Here is a 16,719-nt window from a genome sequence, read left to right on the forward strand (position 1 = left end):
TATAAAAATTCCTTTTCACATAACATGATCACAAGAAGAATCATATCTCATCATATTCACAGACTCCATCTAAGCTGAAGAGGAGAAGACAAGGATTAGGATCACTGAGGATAAAACTCCATCTACTAGACTTCATACCCACTTCTATCATCCATAGTTAAGATTGTGGTTGTTTGTTTCTTCTCACTATAATTAGCAAGTGATAGTTTAACACGCATTATATATTATCCACTGTCCCATGATTTTAGGAGGATACAATTCTTATGTGTAGTATTCAAATGAGGAAAATCAAGGCATGTAGAGGCTGGATAACCTGACCAAGATGACAGAGCTGTAAAATAGAAGAAGTAGGTTTGTAATCCAGGCAGGCTGGCTCTGGAGTCTATGCTGTTAACATTGAATTATGCTCTAAATGGCAACCCACTCCAGTATTCCTGCCTGGAGAATCCCATGGATGGAGGATCCTGGTAGGCTACAGTCCACGGGGTCGCAAAGAGTCAGACATGCCTGAGCGACTTCACTTTTGCTCTCTGCACAGTTAGGGTGCATCCTCCATGCCTGTATCTCTCTTATTTATTGAGGTCCCTATGCTTATGCAGATGACACCACCCTTATGGCAGAAAGTCAAGAAGAACTAAAGAGCCTCCTGATGAAAGTGAAAGAGGAAAGTGAAAAAGTTGGCTTAAAGATTCACATTCAGAAAACTAAGATTATGGCATCCGGTCCCATCACTTCATGGCAAATAGATGGGGAAACAGTGGAAACAGTGAGAGACTTTACTTTTGGTGGCTCCAAAATCACTGCAGATGGTGATTGCAGCCATGAAATTAAAAATGCTTACTCCTTGGAAGGAAAGTTATGACCAATCTAGACAGCATACTAAAAAGCAGAGACATTACTTTGCCGACTAAGGTCCGTCTAGTCAAGGCTATGGTTTTTCCTGTGGTCATGTATGAGAGTTGGACTATAAAGAAAGCTGAATGCTGAAGAACTGATGCTGTTGAACTGCGGTGTTGGAGAAGACTATTGAGAGTCCCTTGGACAGCAAGGAGATCCAACCAGTCCATCCTAAAAGAGATCAGTCCTGGGTGTTCATTGGAAGGACTGATGTTGAAACTGAAACTCCAATACTTTGGCCACCTGATGCAAAGAACTGACTCATTTGAAAAGACCCTGATGTTGGGAAAGATTGAAGGTGTGAGGAGAAGGGGACGACAGAGGATGAGATGCTTGGATGGCATCACTGACTCAATGGACATGAGTTTGAGTAAACCCCAGGAGTTGGTGATGGACAGGGAGGCCTGGTGTGCTGCAGTCCATGGGGTCGCAAAGAGTCGGACATGACTGAGCAACTGAACTGATGCTTACTTCAGTCCATAGCACTTAACGTATTTATGGTATAAATCAATATAAAACTTTAAGAAATTTTTCCAAACAATGTTATTGAGCAACCATAGCCCAGTTTATGCCATATTAAAAATTATAGTTCCATATATGCCACTCATATATACCAAGCATGATTCTAAAAATCAAGGAGACAACACTAAGCAAGCCAAACATATTGTCTCCTCTTGGAATTTGCCTGGATGTCAAGACATACAAGTAAATATCCAAACACAACATGATGTGGTAAGTGTTACAGTGGAATCTGCCTGACAATACAGGAGACTCAGGTTGGATTCCTGGCTCAGGAAGATGCCCTGGAGAAGGAAATGGCAATGCACTCCAGTACTCTTGCTTGGGAAATCCCATTGACAGAGGACTCAGGCAGGCAACAGTCCATGGAGTTGCAAAGAGTTGGACACAGCTTAACAACTAAACAAGTTTTACAATAAAATTAAATTTCACTGTCAGATGAATTAATGGAATATGTGCTGAAGGCAATAGCATCCCACTCCAGTACTCTTGCCTGGAAAATCCATGGACGGAGGAGCCTGGTAGGCTGCAGTCCATGGGATCGCTAAGAGTTGGACACGACTGAGCAACTTCACTTTCACTTTTCACTTTCCTGCATTGGAGAAGGAAATGGCAACCCACTCCAGTGTTCTTGCCTGGAGAATCCCAGGGACGGGGGAGCCTGGTGGGCTACCGTCTATGGGGTCACACAGAGTCAGACACAACTGAAGCGACTTAGCAGCAGCAGTGCTGAAAATATGATGTCTATGCAGTCCATGGGGTCGCTAAGAGTCGGACACGACTGAGCGACTTCACTTTCACTTTTCACTTTGATGCATTGGAGAAGGAAATGGCAACCCACTCCAGTGTTCTTGCCTGGAGAATCCTGGGGACAGGGGAGCCTGGTGGGCTGCTGTCCATGGGGTCGCACAGAGTCGGACACGACTGAAGCGACTTAGCAATAGCAGCAGCAGCATCCACTTTCCTATATTTGAACATCCCAGATCAGATCATTTAAAAGAGTAATTTGGGAAATGACTTGAATAAAAGTAAAATCCTAAGAGCTGAAACATTAACTAATCAAGAAATTAAATTAAAGAAGTTCTCCATGCATCCTATTCTTCATGTTACACTTCAAAATGAATCATATTCCCATTGGCAGAAAAGCTAATATCAGTAAGATTAGCCACAGGGATTTGCCCCAGTTGCTTCCTTTGTGAATATATTACTTTCCCTAGGTGGAGTTTGAGTGAAAGCACTTAAAATCACATCAGCACCAAAATTAGTCTTCCTGATTAATGTCATGTTTTATAACAAGCATTTGAAAAGCAGTCAGCCTTTGCCACTATAATATGGGGCATCTGTTAATGTGAGTTTATATCTGTTCATCGATTAAACTTAATTATCTTTCCCTGTGGTTTTCAACCAAAGAAGATCTACACGAAAATATATGGCTTCTTTTGATATTAATAGAAATTCTGCATGAAGAGTAAAGGAGAAGGGAGCAAAGGAAGTTAGCATTTATTTAGCAAGTATTATGTGCCAGATACTTTTTATATACTAGCCCATTTAAATCTTTCAACAACTGCATGACATTTCTAGAATAATTTCATGTTACAAACAGAAACCCCAAGGCTTGGTGAGATTAAGAATTGTTTAAGATTATAGAATTCACATGCAGCTTTCATAGCTAGCATTAACCACCTGTAGGCATCTAAGAAAAGTTGATGTCAACAGATTTTGGAATAAAAAGCAATTCCCAGCTTGCTGCTTACAAAGGGTGTTTTAATTTTGTTTTGCTTTTCAATTTCTCACTTTAGAGTGGCTCACAAAGCATTATATGATATGGTTCTCAAACTGGCACATCCAATCTAGAAAAGCAAATGTTCCTACCATTTTCCCTTTTGAGATTAGCATGGTCTCAAACATGTCTCTTCTTTTCTGATAATATTCTGATATTTCTCAGCTCTACCTCCCCAATCACCTATTCTTTAGGATTCCCATTCCAACTGTCTGTTAAAAATGGGGAAAAAAAACTTAACTGAGAGTCAAACCTTATACCCACTCCCCAAAATTATAAATAATTTAAGCCATGATCCACATGGTACAGTCATCATTAAGGATACAGTTTCACAACCAAAATATACCTTGAAAATAAGCAAATGTGCACTTAGGTTTCTCAAGTAATATGAAAATGATGCTTAGATTGCAGCAGTGCTTAATAATAACCCTTTTCCATCCATTTCATATAGTAACATAAGTGCCTGTCTACAAATTATCTGAAAAATTCCCACTGAAACTTTAGACCATGCATGTCTTATTTTTTATAGTATTTCCTTTTCTTTTCAAAACCAGCATGAGGGATAAAAGAAAAAGAATTTTTCTCAGAAGTTAATCCTCAGAGGAGGAGGTGAAGGGAACAAAATTGCAAGCAAAGCAAGAACTCATTTACTATGAAGGAAAAGAGAAATGTTAGAAATATTCTAGTATCAGTAATTTACAGGTTTCCAGACTCCATGGATATGAAAATGAAAGTGTTAGTTTGCTCAATCATGTCCAACTCTTTGTGACCCCATGGACAGTAGCCCACCAGTCTCCTCTGTCCATGGAATTCTCCAAGCAAGAATATTGGAGTGAGTGGCCATTCCCTTTTCCAGGGCATCTTCCCTTTTCCAGAGGATCTTCCTGACCCAGGGATCAAACCCCAGGCTCCTACATTGCAGGCAGATTCTTTACCATTTAAGAAAAATCTGAACAATGAAAACATCCAAACCGCGAAACTCTGAATAACAACTTGATAAATATGTAGCTTACATATCATGTTTACTCATTAGCATACAACTCAATATTTTTTAGTATTAATATACTGGCAAATGTTCAGACACCAGCACAATCTAATTTCCATCATTTTGTTCATCTCATAAAGAAACCCAATAGGCAGAGTGCAGAGGATTTTCAGGGTAGTGAAACTGCTCTGTGTGAGACTGTAATGGTGGGTACATGTCGGAGAATTGTCAGACCCATAAACTGTAGAACACTAAGAGAGAACCCCAATGTAAACTATGGACTGTGGGTGATGATGTGTCAGTGTGGTTCATCAATGTTGATAGTCTTCAAGAGAAGACTTTGAGAGTCCCTTGGACTGCAAGGAGATCCAACCAGTCCATCCTAAAGGAAATCAGTCCTGAATATTCACTGGAAAGACTGATGCTGAAGCTGAAACTCCAATACTTTGGCCACTACTACTTCTGAGGTGAAGAAATGACTCATTTGAAAAGACCCTGATGCTGAGAAAGATTGAAGGCAAGAGGGGAAGGAGACGACATAGGAGGAGATGGTTGGATGGCATCACCGACTCAGTGGATGTGAGTTTGAGTAAATTCCAGGATTTGGTGATGGACAGGGAGGCCTGGCATGCTGCAGTCCAAGGGGTCACAAAGAGTCAGACATGACTGAGCAACTGAACTGAACTGATTGTTGATAGTGGGGCAGGCTGTACATGTGTGGAGGCAAAGAGTGTATAGGAAATCTCTATATCTTTCACTCAACTTTTCTGTGAAACTGATACTGATTTTAAAAATGAATTATATTAGAAAAGAAAAGGATACTCTATGTCAATGGAAGGCCCCCATGCTCTAGCCCTGCATCCCTCCTTGGCTCTTGGCAACCACAGATCTACTTTATCCACATATAGATTTTTGCTTCCTATGGCAATTTCATATACTCTTATTTTAAGTAGATAACAATCACTCCAGTATAAATAATGGGAAATTATTTGCTAAATCAATGGCATGGACTTCTGGGTTTCCCTAGGATAATGTCAGGTTCTTAGACTAAAATCTCTCGGTATTCCCTCCCAAAAGCAAACTGATCAACAAAAGAAGAGCAAATGAAACCACAAAAAACTGCCCTCTTTGGCATCACCTGGATATTGAGAGTGCCACAGTACTTGCGCTAAATATAAGGAAAAAAAATGAAGACCAAATTCCAACAGACATCAACGTGACCTCACCCCATAAGCCCATGTGGAAACAAAGTGGTGCCTGAAGAGACTGGGTAGAAGGATAATGGAGCAAATAAGATCCAGAGTGGCAAGGCTCAGTCACAGCATGGAACTTCTGCAACGGTCTGAAACCTGGCAGATCTGAACTCTGGCTACAGAAAGGTAGCCAGGATCTGAAGAGACAAATTCAAAACACACTTTCTTCTGGAAAAGAATGAAACAAATAGGATGGGTAGGGCATCTTTTACAGGTTTGGTGATTAAATAAGAAAGTAAGAAGAGAATCTGAGAATCTTGCAGGAACATAATCCAAAGACACGCTGATCTACTTCCCCCAAAAAACATTTATTGCTGTATGTTTCCCAAACCCTTTATTGGTGTATACATAAATTATTATTGTAGACCCAGGTTATAAACAGGAAAAATTCAGTCTACTTAACACAGAATCTTCTCTAAAAAGGAAACAGAAAACTAAAATCCAAGCAATCCAGTTAATGAAAAATCTTCTCCTCCTTTAAAGAAAAACAACAATGAAGCAGAAGAAAATTATATAACAGCCCTCCAGTCTGGATCAAATATACAAGTATTCATAGATGTTTAACAAATCATCTAAATCAGAAAATCAAAAACGCTGAACAGAAATAAGCAAAATCACAGAAGAACCATTTAAAAAAAATATTTTGACCAAACTCAGAAAGAACATGAAGATGAAACAATTTTGTGAAAACTAAATTATAAGTGCCTAATTACATGGTGTACTAGATTCAACTAAAAATTTTATAATGTAATAAGAGGAATTTAAGAATGGCTTGAAAACAACAAAATAAAAATTAGATAAAAAATGAAGTAAAAAAATCACAGGAGAAAAAAAAATGGTGGAATGAAAGTCAGGCAAAACAGATTCAAATACTGCATAACATGAGGACTTGGGTTAAAAACCAAACAACAAACCTATTTAAACAATAACACAAGGCAAATTTTTCAGATTGCTTGAAAAGTAAAATATTTCTTTTTAGAAATGCCTATGCCTTTTATTTATTTTTCTTTGCTGCCAAACAGCTCTGTAAAGTAGACCCAGAACAATGCTGAATAAAAGTGGTCAGAGCACTTCAGTTTGGTTCCCAATCTTAGTGGGAAAGCATTCAATATGAGATTAACTGTTGGATGTTTGTTGATGCCCTTAATTAATTTGAGAAGCTATTTTATTTTATTGCAATTTAATCAAGAATGAGTTAATCTACTGACATAATCACTTATATTTCTCCTTTATTCTGTTAATATGGTGAATATTTTGATTGATTTTCCAATGTTAAACAGATCTTGCAACCCTGGAATAAAGACACTTAGTTATGATGAATTATTTGGTAATTTTAAAAATATACATATATTTATATATTTTGTTTTATTAAATATATATGATATGCATATATATATACATCTACACATATACATTTTATTTTCTCATATTTAGATGAAAATTTTGGGACCAAGATTTTTGTGTGTGTGTGCGCTTAATTTTTTTTAAATTTTTAATTGGAGGATCATTGCCGTATAATGCTGTTTGTTTCTACTGTACAACATGAATCAGCCATAAGTATACATATGTCCCCTCCCCCTTAAGCCTCCCTCCCACCTCCCCAATCCCAACCCTCTAGGTCATCACAGAAAACCAGCCTACTTTTTCTGAGAGTATTTTTTGTACCTTTTTTTGGTAGCTCTGTCTTCTTATAATGCTGTATAATTTTACTACCATCATAATGCTAACATCCTAAAATGTATTAGTAAATGTTCTTTCCTCAATTACTTTTCCAAAGATTTTGAGTAGGTTTGGAATAATTTTGTTCTTAAATATTTGGTAGATTTTACTGGAAAGCCATCTGGACCTAGATTTCCTCTGTGGAGAAGTTTTCAATTAAGAATTTAGTATCTTTAATAAGTATAGGCTTATTCAGCTTTCCACCTTATTTTTCTGCAAAATTTGATATTCTGTATCTTTTAACAACTTCGAGTTGTCAAATTCATTAGCCTATAGTCCCTGGGATCATGTCCAGTAAAATATTCCTGTCGTTGATAATCTATAGCAACACTATTCTTGCTCACAGTTACCATAATTTAGGTGGAGAAAGAGAAGGCTACATCTGTATTATCTTCCTCTTCAGCCAACAAGTGAATGTAAAAGAATAGTGGTTGAATGTGTGTGTGTGTGTGTCGAAATTTGATTCAGAGTATAATTTTGTATTGAAAACCTGTCAGTTGTCAGGTCAGATCCCCTGCTAAGCAGAAACTGATTCAGCCAATAGCATGCGAAACAGGGACTGGGCAAAGGAATCAACTGACCTGTGATTCAGATCAATCAGATTCTCAGTTGGGCGCTTCAGGGGTTCTGGAGCTAGGATGGCCCTGAAAAGCTATTCTGACACGGGGACCTGGGGTTTGGTCATTATATTCTGCATTGATGAGCCGTTAGATGTGGGCTGCCTCTGGAAGGAGATGTGACGTCAGGTGAGGCGATTTTCTTCTTGAAGGGCAATCCGCTAAAGGATTGGCAGCTAAGGACTGAATTACAGCATCTCTCTGCAGCTGTGGAATTAGTCCTTCCTTCCTAAAAGGAAATCAGGGCAGCACATCCCAACATCCACCACACAGCTGCCTTCTTAAATTACTACAATTGGCAGATCAATTCATTCTAAACTCTTTATATCCTATGCTCCATACCCATTTAAACATGTCTGCTTATCAATAAGATCATGTGAAATAAGCTTCATTGACAAACTTGGCTGAATTGTAAAGAAGATGCACAGCCAAAAGTTCCTAATATAATACAAACCAGGCAGACTGCTCCCTAGGTAAAAGTATAATTGCAGGAAATTGGCCTGCCATTAATTTTTAATAGGCTGTCTAATTTAGGCAGTATATCAAGGATACTTGTTGAGTCACAAAGTAATATCTCTCCCTGAAACTTGTTAGAGGTTGCTAAATATTATGCTGTTGAGGCTAGTAAAGTGATTTGGTATAAACCCCTAAAGAGCACTTCCAATAAATGATGTATTATTTATTCCATTAGCATTATTTGCTCTCCAACTCCTCAATGCTAATAATTTCAACATGTACATTTTCTCTTATAAACAACAGAGCTCAAACAACAAGGAAGAGAATTTCTATGATCCAAATCAGAACCAACAGGCATAGTCAAATGAAGATTGCTTGCCTCATTCTAATGAATTTCCCATAATTTCTTCTTCTGTTAGGAAACAGAGAAGAAAAGTTGAAAATGGTTTATTCCCAGCTCTAACTGTAATTATTATGCCCCATCAAGTGTCATCAAGTGTTTAATAAATAATATCATTTCAGCATAAAGAATACACTTCCACTCATTTGTTTCCATTCTCAAATGCATTAAGAATATGTCTCTTCACAGGAAAGGAGAGGGAAAATTAGGATATACTGAGCCTTAACTGTATGGCAGTGTCTTTCACAAGCATGACCTCTCATTGACTTTGTTTTCTATTCTAATTCCAGAGGCAGTGGGACGAGAAAAGGAATAATATTGCCAGTCCCTGAGGTTATATTAACACCTTGGCTTCCTGGGGCTGAAGTAAAAGCACGTTGCCAAAGACCAGTTTAATTTTGTCTCATTTCACTACCACCTCCATGGCCACACTGAGTCTAATGACAGGGAATATGTTGCCAGGCTCAGAGATAATTTTACATACATTTAGTCCATCATAGAGTAGAAGAGATGGTCATCTGTTTAAAGATAACTGCCGAAGAAGAATGATAATCATGTGATGTGATGGAGGTGTTAGCTAATGCTATGATGGTGATTATTTTACAATATATTAGTGTTCAAATCAACCTTCTGTACATCTTAAACTCCACACAATGTTAATGTCAATTGTATCTCAATAAAACCAGAAAAAATAAAGAAAACTGCCTCTCTCTATCTCTCTCTCTGTGTATATATATATATATATATATATATATATATGTATTAGATATGTATATGAACAGTAGCGCAAACAGAAACTTTACTAGTAGGAAAATGGGCTCTCCCTAATAGAAAAATGAGGAGCTACAAACTTTTGGATCTGTTAAGGGGCATTAAAAACTAGGGTGGAATTACTCCCTAAATGGTTTCCTTCTTTGAACACAGAACTCATTAGCATAACACTTTTCAGTCCCTTTCTCACTTGTCCCTGGGGAGAGGGAAAGACTTGCATGATTGCTGAAACTGTAAAGAATAATTAGGCGTTTTCAGGTGAGCTCTGCCCTACTTCTTCTTGGGAGCTGGAAGCAAGCGTCAACAGTCATTCTGACAGCTTGTGGCAGGAGGCCACATTTCAGGGCCACCTGTCCACATGGCTAGTTCTAACACTGAGATGCAATATTAGGAAACTTACCTTTTCATAAGCCATGTACTCCAACCTGGAGTTTACCAAAAATAAGTTCCATCTGTATATCTGCTTTATTTCTAGATTTGTTCAGAACCTAGTTATGGAAGAGGAATGAAGAGGTTTATCCCTCTCCCTCAAAGATTCCCAGCATTTCCTGCCTGGGCTAGGATCCCTGAGAAATGAAATGTAAGAGTGAAATGGGAGACCAAGTATATGTGTGGTAGGTTTTGGGAAGGACCAAGACATAGGATGATAGGCTTGGGCTTTACTGTTTCAGCTAGGTGCTTTGAACTTGTAGTTTTCTTTCCTTTCTTTCTTTCTATTTTTAGAGATGTATTGGAGCTAGATTTTAATTGCTGGGACAAAAGGAAGAAACACTGGGGCCTCCCCAGTGACTCAGTGGTTAAAAATATACCTGCAATGCAGGAGATGTAGGAGACGTAGGTTTGAGCCCTGGTGGAGAAGATCCCGTGGTGCAGGGCATGGCAACCCACTCCAGTATTTTGCCTGAAGAATCCCATGGACAGAGGAGCCTGGTAGGCTACTGTCCATTGGGTCACAAAGAGTTGGACACAACCAAAGCAACTAGGCATGCAAGGAAGAAATGTTAAGACATCGGGAACATTGTATTTTGACCTGGGTGGATGAAAACAGGTTATGGAAGTTTTGTTTGTTTGTAATGATTGTTTATTTGTTTGAAGAGACTGAGACTTAAGCAAAGAGTGGTGACCTTGGGAAAATTCTGGCCTCAGCCAGATCTCTGGCAGCCTAGGGCCTAGCAAGAGAGACCCACTGGAGACCCAGTTCACCATAAAAAGTGGGCAAAACTTTTCCAAAGTAGTCATAGCTGACCACTATTCCAATGTTACAGGTCTCAGAGGCCTTGTTATACAAATGGTATCTGCTGCTTCAGAGTGAATGTGAGTTGAGTTTTAGCATTATAGAGAGCACTGATGAGGTTCTGGCTTTAAATTTTCCATGACCAGTCTGAATCATCTTCCCAAATTATCATTTTTTGCATGCTGTGAATTATCTTCAGGGTTGATATTAGCCTTGGATTTATGAGGCTCAGCACAAACTCATTTTGGTTCTATTCAGGTTAATTGTAATCACAATAACAATATCAGGGAATCAATTTTGGGGAGCCCCAATATGGCTTTAAATAAAAAGGCACGGCAGCACTTAGAAACTAATGTCTGCTCACAAAAGTAAGATGCTATGGCACTAGATAAGAGTCCATACTCAGTACTGGAAGCAGTAGAAAGCAGGAGGTTTTGATACACTACTAAGTGGTTAGAAAGGCACCTTAGTCAAGTCCAGATGTAAACATTGTTAACAGTGCAAATTTCTCAACTTTGCATACAGACAGCAATGGCTTTTTGTCACTCTCCAAGAGAGGAAGCAGTACACAGAGGAGGCTCCTCTCTACCCCCAGATTTGCAAATTGGTGCCGAATTTGTTTGCCTGTCCTTGAAAGATTTCTCCCAGGGGAGTTTCAGTTTTTGGTAGCGGAGTGCAGACAACCGGCAGGAAATAACCAGGGTCCTCCGACCCTTCTCTCAGAGAGCACTGAGTGTCTGTGGTGCTCGTTGGGACCACTGGCCTCTGGCAATGTAATTTTATACAGGATGGTAACTCAAGGACGAGAAATCAGCTTGTTTTCTAAATGTGGTGGGTGTGGAGCCAATGCTATAATAAATCTTGTTTCTTGTTATGCCTTAGGATTCTTTAAAATGAGGTGTATCAGAGACTTGACATAACACATTCTGAAGCCCTCAACGAAGGAACTACACCTTTTCCTCTGAGATGTGTCTCAGAAGGCAGCTGTTGAAAGAAGACCAAATCTACTCAGGCATCTCAGTACCCCTCTGCTGAGACTGAGCTGAATAATAAATTTGGAAGGATAGTCTGGGTCTTAATTATAACTTAGAAATTTTAAACTTCAAACATGTGATTCCACAGGGGAAAATAACTTGATATCAGACTCTAATTCATTTGGACTTTAATATATTTTGACTTGAACTTGAAAGAAGATTTAATCTTTGAACTTCAGTTTTGCCCTGGGACTTTAAAGTAGTGGGGGTCTTTATATTCAGATTTGGGGTATTTCTATGATGCTGTCATCTCCTTATTGGAAGAAACTTTATACTTTCTATCTTTTGGTTGGCATTAAATCTCATTGAAGAACTCGGACATGCTATGGGAAAATGTGACCGGACATAATTTGAAATAGAAATGGAATAGAGAATGAACTTTCAGCTTTGGATTGAGATTGGGTTTAAAATTGATATACTTCTTTTCGTATTTTCAGCTCAGTTCAGTTCAGTCGCCCAGTCATGTCCGACTCTGCGACCCCATGAATTGCAGCACACCAGGCCACCCTGTCTATCACCAACTCCTGGAGTTTACCCAAACTCATGTCCATTGAGTCAGTGATGCCATCCAGCCATCTCATTCTCTGTCGTCCCCTTCTCCTCCTGCTCCAATCCCTCCCAGCATCAGGGTCTTTTCCAATGAGTCAACTCTTCACATGAGGTGGCCAAAGTACTGGAGTTTCAGCTTCAGCATCATTCCTTCCAATGAACTCCCAGGACTGATCTCCTTTAGGATGGACTGGTTGAATCTCCTTGCTTTGTGTTTTACATTTTTAAATTAAAATGATTTATTTCAAAATTTCAAAGGTCACTTATTTAAAACTTCACTCCCATAAGGATGTCCCTATTTAAATCTTCTTTAAAAAAAACATATATATATATATATATATATATTTAATTTTATTATTTGAGTAGAATTGTTTTACAAATGTTGAGGGTCAAGAGGGAAGGGTATATATATACACATAGCCGATTCACTTTGCTGTACAGCAGAAACTAATACAACATTGTAAATTAATTAAAGTTGACATACTTAATGAAATATATATATCCATTTCAGGACATTCTAGAGGCAAATTTTACAGTGGCAGAAGGATCCCAGGAGAATCCAAAAAGACAGGCAGTTGGAATTTGGATGTAAGAGTGAAACTGATGGCTTGTATATTTCCTCTTCTGAGGACTAAGCATGATATTACTATTTGAATGTAATGGGTTAAAAGAAAATTTAATCTGAGGAATTTGGGGGTGAATGTTTATTTCCCACTCCTGATGTTTCCTTCTTCTAATTATGAGATTTACCCTATAGCCTCTCACCTTTTACTTACTCCACCCTCAGGGAAGCCGAACAACTAATCAGAAAACTGGACAAGACTAAACTTTGTGGGCTCATCCCCTCTCTGGGATTCAAACTCTGAGTGTGAGCTACCTGTAGGGAGGCCAGTTTTCTCCTTTGTTCCTCTAGTTAAGAGTTAGGCTGTACCCTTGTTGGGGATTTGGGAGAGAAAGGAAGAAAGGGAGTCAAGAGGAGTAGGGGCAGGAGGTATGTTCTTGTCCTATGTGGGCAAATCTTTCTGATTCTGGGAGTTGGTTTTACAAATCACTTGAGCTCCAACTTAATTCTTCATATAAATGCTGGTGATTCTTGACCTCTATCTGCCACTTTTTGACTGATTTCTAAATTTTCTAGAACTGGGTTCAGGGAAAGGGGTAACATACTCTTTAATGGACCCTCTTGAAGACTCCCAGCAGAACTGGGACTGACACCCATAATTTGCTAGTAATGCTTTAGTAAATATATGGTGGTAGTTTAGTTGCTAAGTCGTATCTGACTCTTGCGACACCATGGACTATAACCAACCACGCTCCTCCATCCACGGGATTTCCTAAGCAAGAGTACAAGAGTCAGTTGCCATTTCCTTCTCCAGGGGATCTTCCTAACTCAGGAATCGAACAGGGGTCTCCTGCATTGGAGGTGGATTCTTTACCAACTGAGTTACAAAGGAAGTAATTTGCTAGTAATGTGATCTGGCCATGTCTGTGAAACCTAGTCTACTCATCTATAAATCTAAAATCCACTTTACTGCATGGGTAGTGAATAGTAAGTGAAGTTTATAGGATTACTAAACATGACACTTGCCTGGCAAATCCCATGGACAGAGGAGACTGGTGGGCTGCCGTCCATGGGGTCGCTAGGAGTCGGACACCACTGAGTGACTTCACTTTCACGCATTGGAGAAGGAAATGGCAACCCACTCCAGTGTTCTTGCCTGGAGAATCCCAGGGACGGCAGAGCCTGGTGAGCTGCTGTCTCTGGGGTCACACAGAGTTGGACACGACTGAAGTGACTTAGCAGCAGCAGCAGCAAACTTGACACAATTTTGGACCTATGAACAAATAGGCCTGCAAAAGCATCACTGCAAATAGAGAAAGACAAATTCATCTGGCCTCAGGTAGAGTTGGTCACATGCAGGCCCTCCTATGGAGGATGAGTGCAGCTCAGAGTTGACTCTGTGGGGTCTGATGGAACAGACTAGGGAGGAAGGGACCAGCCGTGCATGTCCATCTCCTTCTTGTGAACTCAGCAGTTAAGGAAGAGACTCATTACTCTCAGGAGCAGTGAGTGACAGGGGAAAGGGGCACTAGGGATGGAAGTGTTACTGTAAGGAAATTTTTTTCACTTAGAAACAAGAGTGAAGGGTAAATGTCACCTTCAAAATGATATATAGACACTGACGACATCAAATAAATAATTTTTAAGACAACTCCATATGGATGTTTGAAACTAGTACTAGAAGATTGAGACTTATCATCCTGTGAAAACTACCTGGCTGTCCTAAGAATAGATTACAAGTTTTCAATCACCTCAAATAAAAGGAGATATAATGTCAATGTGAATATCTTTTTAATGCTTTTTTTTTTTAAATTTTCATAGAAGGGACTGAAAGACTGATGTATCCCTTCACAACTAATCTAATTACAGGGGAGAATATATTAAAGTAACAAATGAGTTCTTAGCCTAATTGTTGACATAGTAAATGAGATATTTTTTAGGAAAGAGAATCTTTTCTCCACTCCTGCCAGAAAATGGAATTTCTAGGCAACACAGATTCATCTGTTTATTGTAATTTGCATTTTTAAGCAAATAGTTGGTAGAAAGAAATAGACTAGAACCAAACTGAATTGAACTGAATTGGGGTTGAATTGAATTAGATTGGATTCCAGGGAGATGGTGCCACAAGATGGCCTCCCTGACCAGATAAGCTGAAAGAAGCCACAGGATTACGTATGTGCCTAAGGTCACTCACTCCCTTTATTAGTGAAAGACAAGGAGAAGGAATCTGGGTTTACTGACCTCAGCAACAAATGCTTCCCTCCTATGTAACCTCTGGGATTCCCTATGGCTCACCTGGTAAAGAATCTGCCTGCAATGTGGGAGACCTGGGTTCGATCCCTGGGTTGGAAAGATCCGTTGGAGAAGGGAACAGCTACCCACTCCAGTATTCTAAGATCATGGCATCTGGTCCCATCACATCGTGGCAAATGGATAGGGAAACAATGGAAACAGTGACAGACTTTATTTTCTTGGGCTCCAAAATCACTGCAGATGGTGACTGCAGCCATGAAATTAAAAGATACTTGCTCCTTGGAAGAACAGCTATGACCAACCTAGACAGTATATTGAAACACAGAGACATTACTTTGCCAACAAATCTCTCTCTAGTCAAAGCTATGGTTTTTCCAGTAGACATGTATGAATGTGAAAGTTGGACCATAAAGAAAGCTGAGCTCCAAAGAATGGATACTTTTGAATTGTAGTGTTGGAGAAGACTCTTGAGAGTCCCTTGGACTGCAAGGAGATCCAACCAGTCAATCCAAAAGGAAATCAGTCGTGAATATTCACTGAAAGGACTGATGTTGAAGCTGAAACTCCAATATTTTGGCCACCTGACGTGAAGAACTGACTCATTGGAAATGAACCTGATGCTGGAAAGATTGAAGGCAGGAGGATAAGGGGATGACAGAGGAGAAGATGGTTGGATGACATCACAGACTCGATGGACATGAGCTTGAGCAAGCTCCAGGAGTTGGTGATGGACAGGGAAGCCTGGCATACTACAGTCCATGGGGTCGCAAAGAGTCAGACACTACTGAGAGACTGTACTGTCTGATGCAGCCTCTGATAATACACTCAGTTCTGATACAAGGTTTCCATTTATTTGCTGTCAGCTTTACTTTGTTTTTATGCCTAGATTTTTCATGTTAACTTACTTTTATGATAGAAACCAGTAGAGGAAGGACAAATATATATATATGAACACTTTTTCTAAAAAAAAAAAAACTACAAAATTCATTTTTCTCACCCCCATGTAGGAAATCCACTTAGAAATTTTCATAGCCAGATTTAACCTTTGATTTTCCAACTGGGAGCACCACAGTGAATATTCATGGAAGGATTGATGCTGAAGCTCAAATAATTTAGCCACCTGATGCAAAGAGACGACTCATTGGAAAAGCCTCTTTATGTTGGGAAAGATCAAGGGCAGGAGGAAAATGGGGAGGATGAGATGGTTGGATGGCATCATTAACACAATTGATATGAGTTTGAGCCAACTCCAGGAGACGGTGAAAGACAGGGAAGCCTGATATGCTGCAGGCCATGCAGTTGCAAAGAGTCGGACATGACTTAGCAACTGAACAAGAATAATATGGAAAAACAAGATAAATGCCCAAGAGATGATAGACCCAAAGATTAACATTCAGTTCAAACACATTTTAAAAATCTTTACAATAGAAAAGTTCAAACATGTACAAAAGGAGAATAATATAAAGAACTCATATTCCCATCACTCAGTAGATACTATTAGCAACACCTGGCCAATTTTATTTTATTTATGCCTTGTTCTACATTGTGGTGGTAGTTTGGTCTCTGAGTCATGTGTGAATCTTTGCAATCCCACAGACTCTAGCCCGCCAGGCTCCTCTGTCCATGGGATTTCCCAGGAAGAATACTGGAGTGGGTTACCATTTCCTTCTCCAGTGGATCTTCCTGACCC

This window comes from Ovis aries, chromosome 3 (genome assembly GCF_016772045.2).
Source record: "Ovis aries strain OAR_USU_Benz2616 breed Rambouillet chromosome 3, ARS-UI_Ramb_v3.0, whole genome shotgun sequence".
In the NCBI taxonomy this organism is placed as follows: domain Eukaryota; kingdom Metazoa; phylum Chordata; class Mammalia; order Artiodactyla; family Bovidae; genus Ovis; species Ovis aries.